The 9756-nt window shown below is 42.2% G+C and overlaps 1 non-coding gene across 1 annotated transcript; it reads left to right on the forward strand.

Annotated features, from left to right (window-relative positions):
• The first annotated feature begins 1400 nt into the window (after positions 1 to 1400).
• On the forward strand, positions 1401 to 1507 carry LOC113899814. The gene has a single exon (XR_003512999.1). It is a non-coding gene; the product is annotated as a U6 spliceosomal RNA (small nuclear RNA).
• The last annotated feature ends 8249 nt before the right edge of the window (positions 1508 to 9756 follow it).

Genomic DNA, 9756 nt, shown 5'->3' on the forward strand with positions numbered 1-9756 from the left:
ACACATCATGGGTGCATGCTAAGTTGCTTCAGTCATATCCAACTCTGCAACCCTATGGACTACAGCCCATCAGGCTCATCTGTCCATGAGGATTCTCCAGGCAATCTGGAGTGAGTTGCCATGCCCTCCTACAGGGAATCTTCCAGACCCAGGGACTGAACCTAAGTCTCTAATGTCTTCTGCATTGGCAGGCGGGTTCTTAACCACTAGTGCCACCTAGGAAGCCCAAGTACACATTAGTCGTGTCTGACTCTTTGCCACCCCCTGGACTGTAGCCAGCCAGGGCCCTCCGTCCATGGGATTTTCCATGCAAGAATACTGGAGTGGGTTGCCATTTCCTTCTCCAGGGGATCTTCCTGTCCCAGGGATCGAACCCTGGTCTCCCACATTTCGGGCAGACTCCTTGCCATCTGAGCCACCAGGGAATTTTAAGTACACATCATACTTCTCTAATTATCTCCTTCAGATAAATTTCAGTAAGCCGATTTGTTGGCTCAAAATGAACAAAACTGCCATCTGTCATCCAAAGTTGGTTTTTTAAAATCAATAAGTATATACAAATGCCAATAAGTATATGAAAAGATATTCAGCATGATTAGCCATCAGGGAAATGCAAGTCAAAAACCACAGTGAGATATTACTTCATACTCACTAGCGTGGCTGTCCCCCAGACAGATAATTACCAGCAGTGGAGAAACTGGAGCCCTCAAACACTACTGGTGGAGATGTAAACTGGTGCAGCCACTTTGCACAACAGTCTGGCAGTTTCTCAAAAAGAGTTATTTGATGACTCAGCAACTGTACTCCTAGCTCCAAAAAATTAAAGAGGACTCAAACAGATATTTGCACACCAACATTCATTGCAGCATTATTTGCAATGTAGTAACAAAAAGTAGTAACAACCCAAGTTTCCATCAACAGATATATGGATAGACAAAAGTGGTATATCCATACAGTTGAGTATTATTCATCCATAAAATGAAAAGAAGTTCTAATAGAGGCTGCACCATGGAAGAACCCTGGAAACATCATGCTAAGTGAAATTAGCCAGGCACACAATGACAGCTATGGCATGACTCTAATCATATGTAATATTTATAATAGACAAATTCATAGAGACAGAAAACAGATTAGAGGTTATCAGCAAATGAGTGAATTACTGCTTGATAGGTACATTTCTATTTGTGGTAAAGAAGAATTTTGGAAATAGATACTTATGACTATTGCATGGCATTGTGAGTATAATTAATTCCACTGAATTATACATTTAAAATGGTTAAAATGGCAAATTTATGTTATATATGTTTTACCACAATGAAAACATGTTTAAGTTTTAAATTTTAAAAAGGATTCAATATGATACATGCTGTAATATGGATAAACCTTGAAAACATTTTGCAGTGCTCACTTCGGCAGCACATATACTAAAACTGGAATGATACAGAGAAGATTAGCATGGCCCCTGTGCAAGGATGACACGCAAATCTGTGAAGCGTTCCATATTTTTGTGTATCTCAATGTTCATTGCAGCACTGTTTACAATAGCCAGGACATGGAAGCAACCCAGATGTCCATCAGCAGATGAATGGATAAGAAAGCTATGGTACATATACACAATGGAGTATTACTCAGCCATTAAAACGAATACATCTGAATCAGTTCTAATGAGGTGGATGAAACTAGAGCCTATTATACAGAGTGAAGTAAGCCAGAAAGAAAAACACCAATACAGTGTACTAACGCATATATATGGAATTTAGAAAGATGGTAACAATAACCCTGTATACGAGACAGCAAAAGAGACACTGATGTATAGAACAGTCTTTTGGACGCTGCGGGAGAGGGAGAGGGTAGGATTATTTGGGAGAATGGCATTGAAACATGTATAATATCATATATGAAATGAGTCACCAGTCCAGGTTCGATGCACGATACTGGATGCTTGGGGCTGGTGCACTGGGATGACCCAGAGGGATGGTATAGGGAGGGAGGAGGGAGGAGGGTTCAGGATGGGGAACACATGTATTCATTTTGATATATGGCAAAATCAATACAATATTGTAAAGTTAAAATAAAATAAAATGAAAAAAAAAAGAAAACATTTTGCAAAATGAAATAGGCTGGTCACAAAAGACAACATATTTATTGTATGGTTTCAATCTATATAAAATATCTGGAATTGGCAAATCTACAGAAACACAGAGTAGATTAGTGGTTGTCTAGGGCTGGAGGTTGGAGATAAGGTGGGATGAAAAGAGGAGGGACTACTAATGGGTTAAGGGTTGTTTTTTTTTTCAATGGGAGGGGGTCTGTGAAAATGTTCTGAAATTAATTGTGGTGAAGGTTGTGACTCTGTGAATATATGAAAAACCACTGAAATATATATTATAAATAGGTGAATTGTATGCTATGTGAAATATATCTTAAGAAATCTGTTGGATTTTTTTATTGTAGATTTCTCTATGATGGAAGAGTTGAAACATTTTTTCCTTACATGTTAGCCATTTTTGTTTATTACATTGTAAATGGCTTGTCCATGTTCTTTGTTCTGGTGGTTTTGTTTTTGTTTTTATTAAAAATTCACTCAGAGTCTACATGGACAAGTGTTTTTTTTTTTTTTAAGTACATTATTTTCTGCTGGAAAATACTGCAGGTGGCATGCCTCAAGCCAGAAGAGAAGGCCAGTTCTGAAGCTGCTGACAGTCCAACAGGTGGAATTGATTTTATCTGCAGCAGAGTAAGCACAGCATGGAAGGGCAGTACACAGAGAACACTCCTTGAATTCTTCAGCTCCCTACGAGGTGTTTCACAAATATGACCTCATGTCATCCATCACACCCCTTTACAAAGGAAAGAGGTCAAGTTCCGCAAGGTTACACAGCCAGCTGTTGCAACTGGGATTTGAAACTAGTACTCTCTGCCTTCGAAGTTCTAGTCCATCCTAAGTGCCCACTGTAGATTACTGATCATATAAGTATGACCAGCAATAGGAAGTGGAGACGCCCTTTGTAATTTCTGAGTTCCCGACACTTACAACTGCAGTAATACTGAGCAACAGCTGGCAATAGGAAACCGAAGCTGCCAAAATGTTCATTTCCTTCACTGCTCCCAGGAACGCCATGTGGAGAAACTTACCAACACAAACAAATCATTCAAGGTCCCTTGAATGTCCCTGTAGGGAATTATTGATATGAGACTCTCTGGGCTTCCCAGGTGGCGCAGTGGTAAAGAATCTGCCTGCCAATGCAGGAGACACAAGAGACACAAGTTCAATCCCTGGGTCGGGAAGATTCTCTGGAGAAGGGAAAGGCAACCCTCTCCAGTCTTCTTGCCTGGAGAATCCCATGGACAGAGGAGCCTGGCAGGCTACATACAGACCATGGGGTCGAAGTCAGACATGACTTGAGCGACTGAGCACACACACACTGGGTCAAAAGGATTACACCTGGCCGTTTCTGCTCAGCCAAAGCTCTGATTCAAAACGCAGCAGTATAGGTCAAATGTCACACAGACCAAGAAATGACAAAGTCACATTTCTGTAAAAACACACACAGCCAACCAAAGGCCTAGTAAATATCTTACTTGGAAAATGAATGTATAGATTCCATGGGATTAGATTATACATCTGTATAATTAGGGATAGTGTCATACGAGGATCAAATTTCTTCATTGAAAGGAATCTTAGAGTTTCTCTCTTCATAAGCTTTGTTTAATAGATGCAGAAACTGAGATCCAGAGATTGTAACTGACTATTTTACTTAGAACAATCTCTGCAGAGAAGACAGCAGATTTCTGCTGACACCAAACCCCTAGACTGGCTGCCTTTCCTCCTCACTTGAAAAAACCTCCCAAGTCAGTTTTCGATGGCAAAACCATATCCTGTGAATTTAATATCTTTTAGCTCTCTGTGCTGTGCTGGGAATTGTTCAACTCTAACTCCCTTTAGCTATGAAGACTGGAAGAGAATACAGTTCTCAATACTGCTCCTGTTTTCAAGTCACATGTCCTCAGGTTGCCAAAAATCTCCCGTCTGTGAAACGTGAAATGAAATGCCAGGATGCTATTTTTGATTGACATAGACAGCAGGAAGCAGACTTATATCCATTGGTAAAACTGCATGCTGATAGTGAGAGACTGCTGGTGATGACACAAATGTTACCACACTGCCTTGACAAAGAGTCCACTTTTCCTGTTGATTGTGAGAAGAGTGCTTCCCTTTGGGCTCCACTTTCTAAAACTAGACATTTAATTTTATTTTTCAATTAACTGCAAATGTAATCGTACGATAAGTGTGATTCAGCAAAGAAGAGTGAAAAGAACCACAAACGGAAGTCAGGAAAACACTAGCTTTTCATCATCTTCCATCTCATCTATGTTTCCTTCACCTGGAAATTAACTGTCTTCATGTAACTTAATTGTTTTAAATACTTCAACACACAGATAGTGGCTTCATTGGTGGTTCAGTGGTAAAGAATCCGCCTGCCAGTGCAGGAGACGCAGGTTTGATCCCTGGGTTGGGAAGATCCACTGGAGGGGAAATGGCAACCTACTTTGGTATTCTTACCTGGAAAATCCCATGGACAGAGGAGCCTGGTGGGCTACAGTCCATGAGGTCACAAAAGAGTTGGTCAGATACTACTGATTGACTAAACAACAACAGTAAAAATATATATATATTACTGTATATATACATATTGGACTGTATGTGTGTATATATATATATATGTGTGCACACACAGCTATATCTTCTTTTTACCCATTCAATTACCAATTGGTCATTTTTCACAACCATGTAGATAAAACTACAAATAAGAATTTACACTCATATAGCCAAGAAAAACCTATAGTACAGTCTTTTATCTTAACTCTGCTTTTATAGTCTTTTATGTTCTAAGGGATTAAACTACTTCTAGACGTCAGTGTTTTTATGTTAGTTTTTTCCCAAGTTGATTTTGTTTCACTCTTTCAGTTCATGCCATTGTTTGCTGACATAGTGAAATGTGACTTCCTGCACAATAACCAGCCAACTGGAGAACATATTATCTGGAAACTAGGAATGCATGCAGTAAAGAACATCAGGACCCGCTAAAAATAGAAGGTTTTATACTTTCAGTTTAGTCATCTTTGTTTGGGAAAAAAATTTCTTACTTCAGCTCATCGTGAGTCTGGTTTTTATTTTGTTGTTGTTAAAAAGCATAGTGGAGGGAACAATTCAATGTGAAAATTATTTTTTAACTTTTTTTTAGCCCATCGAATTTCAGTGTACATAGTTAATAACCACTTCAAATTGCTACGCCAGGAGAAACTACGCTTACCTAATTGCCTGCCAAGACTCATAAAGCACCTCTGTGTCATTGGCAATTCATTGTTCAATTGATATCATAACTCACATTGATATTTTCTGGCTCTCATCTTTTACACTCACTGATGTTCACTTCCTTTCATTTTTCACATCCAGTAGTTCCAAAATTAAGGGCTATGCCTTGGTCAGACAATTTTAGTAGGTTCTTTCTTCTGTTTTTGGGGGGAAAAAAATCATTTCTTTCTTTTTATTTTGGGCTGCACTGAGTCTTCGTTGCTGTGCGCTGGCTTTCTCTATTGTGCAAAGTGGAGGCTACTCTCCAGTTGCAGCGTGCAGGCTTTTTAGGGCTGTGGCTTCTCTTGTTGCAGAGCACGGGCTCTAGGCACATGGGCTTCAATAGCTGTGGCTCACGGCCTTTATTGCCCCAAGGGATGTGCAGTCTTCCCGGACCAGGGAGCCAACGCAAGTCCCCTGCCTTGGCAAGCAGATTCTTAACCACTGGACCACCAGGGAAGTCCCTTCTCGGAGGTTCTTTACAAGTTCTCCTAAGTGGATTTTCTCTTGCTGTACACCACACATCAACACACACATACGTATGTATGCATGTGCACACACATAGACTTTAAATGGTTGAATATCCTCTCCTCTGAGTGAAAATCTTTCATCAGATGTAAAGCATTTCATTTTCCTACTGATCTACAGTGCCTTTTAAAGCTATTCCAAAACCTCCCGACGCAACAGACTGGTGATCAAACCACTTTATCGCAAAATGCCAGAATCTTTACAAGATCGCAGCTAATGAGTTCATTTCCAGTGTGTGTCATGCGGCTCAGTTCCCGGAACCCAATCGTATCTGTCAGTTCTTTTCGTGGCAGCATGCATCTTCTCTGCTAGTGCAGAGTCATGCGGTGGCCGGCGCTGTGCAATGGGAAACAGCTCCTATCAGGACACCTCCCTCGTTCTCCCCCAGATGACTCTGCACGATGTGAAGAAAGAATGTTCACACCTGCCAATTCTGCCAAATTTCATCCTCTCCTGCTGCACACCAATTAGTTTTACATTCTCTCAAGGAAGATGAGAGTGTGAAAAGCTGTCTTTTGGCAGCAATATGACTGTCCTCAACTATCACAGAGGAGGGAAGACTTCATCTTCACTAGGGGAACAGAGGGGTTTCCCAGGTGGTTCAGTGGTAAAGAATCTGCCTCCAATGCAGGAGACGCAAGAGACACAGATTCGATCCCTGGGTCGGGAAGATCCCCTGGAGTAGGAAATGTGACCTACTCTGGTATTCTTGCTTGGAAAATCCCATGGACAGAGGAGCCAGGTGGGCAACAGTCCTTGGGGTCACAAAGAGTCGGATACGAACTAATGATGGAACACACCCTCAGGAGACTGGAGAAAAGTTTGAGACATGATGGGAAATGCTTTCTGGAGAGAGGAGAGTTTCCCTGGATGTGTCAATCCACTGTTAGCTCAGTATACATGGCAACCCAGCTTAGGTGGATCAAATTCCTTACTCTTCTCAACATCACTTCCTGGGACATGATGGGACCTGAGCAAAGGTAGAAACTGGATCCATTAGGGCTGCAGGACCCAAGTCTGGCCAGGTTAAATGCCACAAAGAAATCAGTTATACAGAAATCAGTCCACTTCAGTTATAGGGCTGCCACCTCAACCGCAATTAACAATTCTGTTTGAAAAATGTACATTTGGATTGTTTTGCAGGATGTGGCTAAGATATTACACTCCGATTGCATCTGCCTTCGAAAAAAATTAATACAATATTCTGTAAAACTGTACAGCTTACAGTGACAAGCTATTGAATTTATAGCCTGCATCAACCTCACAGATCTTAAAGTAACTCAAAAGAACCATCTGAATGATTAAATAGTAATCTGTCTGCAAAATCGTTTTCTCCATTAAAGATCATCTCCTAACATCTTTAAGCCAACCAGTTCCTCCTTGGGTTTTTAAGCCCTGATGCTACTACTAATATGGGAAAATGCTGCATTTTTTTCTGACAGTGGTATGAACTTTTTAACTAGTTTCATTGCTTCATTGAGGATCATATTCTTGAAAATTTCAAAAGAAATGTTATTGCTGTCAAGTCAGCACTCAGCATTCATGTAAATGATATGACCCTGTTATTCATAATAAATGTATTTTTGGTCTTAGTCCCCACTTCTGGCACAGCGCTCCTAAAATCTCTTGGAATTTCCTAAAGGTGATTTGTTAGATTAATGGGGTGACTTTTTCAAAATATCGAGAATGGGGTCTGTTGGCCAGGGAAACCAAGCTTGGGATTAGAGTGTTGAAACTTACAGTCTCACGGACCCTCAACCTCCAAGGAGGTGAGAGGGGCTGGAGACTGAATTCAATCATCAGTGGCCAATGATGTAATCAATCATGCTTAAGTAATGAAGCCTCCATAAAAACCCAAAAGGACAGGATTGGGAGAGCTTCTGGGTTGGTGAATACATAAGGATTTGGGGAGAGTGGTCCTCATGAGAGCATGGAAGCTTCTCACCTTTCCCCTTTTCTCGCCCTGTGCATCTCTTCCACTGGCTCTTCTTGAGTTATATCCTTTTAGAATAAACAGGTAACTTAGTAAGTAAAATGCTTCCCTGAGTTCGTTGAGCTGCAGTAGTAAATTAGTGAAACTTGAGGAGATCACTAGAACTAGGGAGGTCACTTTAGCTGATCAGTCAGAAGCACAAGTGATAAACTGGACTTGCGGTTGACATCTGAAGTTGGGGGAGGGAGCAGTGTTATAGGACTGAGCCTTCACGGGTGGGATCTGATGCTGTCCCCACAAAGACAGTGTCAGAATTGAGTTGAATTGCAAGATACCCAGCTGGTGTCGGAGACTTGTTTGGTGGTGTGGGAAATTTGCCCATATACATACATCTGAGACCTGGGTGCAGAATCAGAGAGGTGCCTTGAGGGGAGAAGAACCTGAAACCTAAAGTCGTGAGCTTGTCTATGTGAGGATGAGCCATGGAGGATGGATATAAGGGTAGTGGGACAGCCGGAAGAAAAAGACAACAGTGGGCATAAAAATAGGTGGGCACAAAGACAATCTGGAGGAAGGGCCAATCTTTCTTCCAATTTATATTTAAAAATCAAACACAACAGAAATACGATCTTAAAAGTCCAGACACAATATGCGCCTGCCGATTCCACACTTAGATATCATAGCAATGTCAAGTTGCTATCAAGTCTCTCAATGTTAGGGCTTCCTAGTGGCTCAGAAAGTAAAGAATCTGCCTGCAATGCAGGAGACCTGGGTTTGATCCTCAGGTTGGAAAGATCCCCTGGAGAAGAGAATACCACTCCAGTATTCTTGCCTGGAGACTCCCATGGACAGAGGAGCCTGGTGGGCTATAGTCCATGGGGTCACAAAGAGTCGGACACTACTGAGCCACTTTCACTTTTCTCTGTGTTTACTCTGAATTACTCACCTAGGACCTAAGAAGCAATTCGCAGGCTGACTGCCTCACCTCACCAGTGGAACCTGCAGCCATTTCACGCTGGCCTGTTGGGATGATGGGCAGAATTTTCGGGTTTGAGTTTTCAGGCTTTTCACCAGCTCTGGCCCCCAGAGAGCAGCCCCTTGGCTCTGGGTTGCAGCATCTCAGTTGTGCAAATGCTCTGGCCCTCTGGAGAGGTCTGTGACGTGGTTTCTTAGGTAAGAAAAGGCTTTCCCGATCTTTGCCAACCCCTCTTTCTCTCATCTAGAGAGCCCTGTGGTCCAGAAGCCTAGGATTGCCCTCGTATATCCTGGCCTGTGGTGCTTCCTATAATAACGTCTGTACTTCCTCTGTAACAGCTGGTGTAACTGCTTGCTGCTGTTGCTAAGTCACATCAGTCGTGTCCAACTCTGTGTGACCCCAAAGACAGAAGCCCACCAGGCTCCCCCGTCCCTGGAATTCTCCAGGCAAGAACACTGGAGTGGGTTGCCATTTCCTTCTCCAATGCATGAAAGTGAAAAGTGAAAGTGAAGTCGCTCAGTTGTGTCTGACTCTTAGCGACCCCATGGACTGTAGCCTACCAGGCTCCTCTGTCCATGGGATTTCCCAGGCAAGAGTGCTGGAGTGAGGTGGCAGCTCAGCTTCCTTTTCTGTGCTTTTGGACAGGCTGAAACGTCCATTCTATCTGGAATAGGATGATGGAGTCCATGACCTCAATTCCTCCCTCTCTCCTGATGCTTTAGATAGATTCCAGACCTTATTCCTGAGCCCAGGTAGATCCTCCTGCTCAGTGTGGATTTTTCATCTTGAGAAATACCCTTACTTATAGCCCATTTGGGGAGCTCAGGTGATCTACAAGCCCAAAACATACCACTGTCCTTTACCCATCCAAATCGATTTTGACTCCTACCTGCAGGATGCTAACTCTTACCACCTGTGAATATGGCACAAAAATTTGACATCAAAAACCCTCCCTGTGCATTC

The sequence above is a fragment of the Bos indicus x Bos taurus genome, chromosome 1 (assembly GCF_003369695.1).
Source record: "Bos indicus x Bos taurus breed Angus x Brahman F1 hybrid chromosome 1, Bos_hybrid_MaternalHap_v2.0, whole genome shotgun sequence".
NCBI lineage: Eukaryota > Metazoa > Chordata > Mammalia > Artiodactyla > Bovidae > Bos > Bos indicus x Bos taurus.